Genomic DNA, 2,874 nt, shown 5'->3' on the forward strand with positions numbered 1-2,874 from the left:
GAAGAATGTATGCAATGTGTTAATTATTGAAACTGTCCTACCAATTTGATTTGAAACTGTCTCATTGCTATTTGTTTCTCAATAAAATTATGAAAAAAAAATAAAATAGCAAAGCTCAGAAGATATAGAAAGACCCACATATTATAGGGGAAACCACTAGCTCCACAACAGTTCCTCCTGGTTTGTCTTTCTGTTACTAGATGGTAGGTCCTAGGGTTTTGTTTTTTTTTCTATGTTCTGAGTCATGAATAAAAACAAATTTGACAAGACACACAGAAAAGGTAGGAGGGCTTTTCATTTATTGAAGGTGGAAATGAAGTATGCTGAGCAGAGAGTGGCCAGGGCACAGACTCACAAAAGCCAGAAAGATAAGGGAAGGGGTCTTTTGAAAAAAAAAATAAAGTTACTATTTTTTTTTAACCAGGTAATATATTTATTACCTCTTTCCTAACCTTTGGTTGTAGTTTGTTCTCTCTCTCTCTCTCTCTCTCTCTCTCTCTCTCTCTCTCTCTTCTTACTGGGGATTGAATTCAGGACCTTTGCAGAGCCATCTCCCCAGCCCTTGGCTATAATTTTCTGCTCACCAATATGTAAACAAAAGGAAGAACAAGAGAAACAGATCTCGGTTCAATCAGTCTTGTCATGAAACGTCTGCATTTAGTAAGTAGACAATATTTAGTAAAATAAAAATTCACCTAACTTGCACTGGTAATTTCACCTGTGAAAACTATCCTGGCAGATGTACTTCGCACAAATGCAGAAAAGGACCAAAACCTAGGAAACACAGACGCTACGTGAGCCATCCGTAAAAAGCAGAAGCAGCTCCTGGTCTCTTACTGAGTTTCTTTGTGATTGCTTGTGTGCCTTTGACCATTATTACGTCCATGCTGTGAGTTCTGGGTACACGCTACCGCAGCGCGATGTCTCCTCCATTCTTCACAGCTGGCAGCAGCGCGTGACACTCATCCACCCACTTGTCCTTGATGCCACGTTGGTTTCGCTCCATTCCTTGGTCTTCTCATCTACGACGACGCTGTTTTCCCTTTCTAATGCATAAGGTATTTATGAATAGAATCGTGAAAGCTATCCCTACTCTAATTTTTATTAAATTTTCATCCCCTGGTTTTAACATCCTTTAATAATCCTTGTCTGATTCCATTTTTACTGTGGTAATTGCAAAGAGCATGGTTTTTTTTTTAAGAAAGTCCATTATTTTTCATGTATTAGTCTTTGATAGTAAGGACACATTTCCTTGTCTTATTTTTTAGTTGTTGTCTGCATGGACTGATAGATCTTTTCCTATTTGGTGGGTTAAAACACCCTAGACTTATGATTTATGTCAGATTCAGACTACTATCTAGATTCAGCCTACAGGGGTTTCCCAAAGCTGCCTGCAGGGGGTTACTTCTGTGTCCTTTTGATGTGGACTCAATTTTTAAGTCTTTTCTATTTTCTGGAACTTAATAATTTCGGGTTCATCTTGCCTCTTCTCTGCGCTAGCTCTGGAATCTGCCATTTCTCCAAGGAGCCCTAATCCGTGCAGAGGGCCCCTGGTCCCGGCACCTTCTGCGAGTGGTTGCAGCGAGACCTTTCAGTCAGCAAGGTGCCTCTCTGGACCTCTGCGCCTGTGCCACCCCTTCTGTCTTTTTTTTTCCCTTCTGTCTTTTAACCACGTAAATAAAATCAGGGGCTCCATTGCCATGCAGTGCAGCATGGTTTTTTTCCCAGCCCTTTCCCATTTTGTAATTTTATCTCCCTTGAGAAACTTGGTTCTCAACATCACCAGTGTATTCGCTTAATCCTGCTAAACGGGGCTGAGGAGAGAAGCAAATCTACCTTCTGGAGATCCATAAGTACTTCCTCTTTCTGTCCCTAAAGGAGGAATTTATGGGCGTAATTCTGTGACCCCCCAAATGACTTCAATAATTTCCTCCCTTATTGCAGCTACATTGTTCCTCTGAAATACAGCACTGCCCACTTGTTTCTTTTTTTTTTTTTTTAATTTATTTATTAGCATTCATCAGAGGGGTACATCTGGATTTCTTTTTTTTTATTTTTCAACAAATAATACACTGCATATATTCTTCTTAGTGGTTAATTGCTGTACAAGATGCGGACTTGTGATTCTATTTACAAACACCATTAGAACAAATCATTCTATCCATTAACAGAATGTAACTATGTATTCAAAGTGGTTGGGATAGATATATAGTTATAGTTATAGTTATAGTTGCCCACTTGTTTCTGTTGTGTTCCTTTCGCCCTTGACCCTGCCTGCTTGGACAAAGCCTTTTTCTTTCTTTTTTTTTTTTAGTATGTAAAATAGGACCGTGGTTCCAAACGCAAAAATCATAAAAAGAGATATTCAAAAGAAATACTACACTCCCCTTTCTAACTCTCTCCCACCTACCCTGTGTAGATGACTAATGCCATTCGTTTATTGTTCTTCTTTTATTTTCTTACAAAAATAAACAAGTAGCTATAGCGTTCACATTTTTGTCTTACACTAAAGAGGTATACGTCTAGTAGACTGCTATCCATATGCATTTTTGTGACACTGCAAATATATTCTTTGGTAAATTGCTACATGTGGCTAAATATATACACTGCAGTTTCATTTTTGAAAGTAAAACTATTATATTGACATAAGTTTTGTAATTTTTTATTTTGAGATAAGGTCTTGTTAGGTGGCTCGGCCTGGCCTGGAGCCCGCTATGCAGCCCCGGCTGGCCTGGAAGTCGTGGTGATCTTCCTGCCTCAACCTCCCGAGTGTGGGGATCACAGCAGTGCCCCACCACACCCAGCCTACACTGTAATCTCTTACAAGTGACTCTTATGTAGCTGGCATTTAATCCAAGATCTCTTACTTTGGAA

This window comes from Octodon degus, unplaced genomic scaffold (assembly GCF_000260255.1).
Source record: "Octodon degus isolate 3935 unplaced genomic scaffold, OctDeg1.0 scaffold00034, whole genome shotgun sequence".
In the NCBI taxonomy this organism is placed as follows: Eukaryota; Metazoa; Chordata; class Mammalia; order Rodentia; family Octodontidae; genus Octodon; species Octodon degus.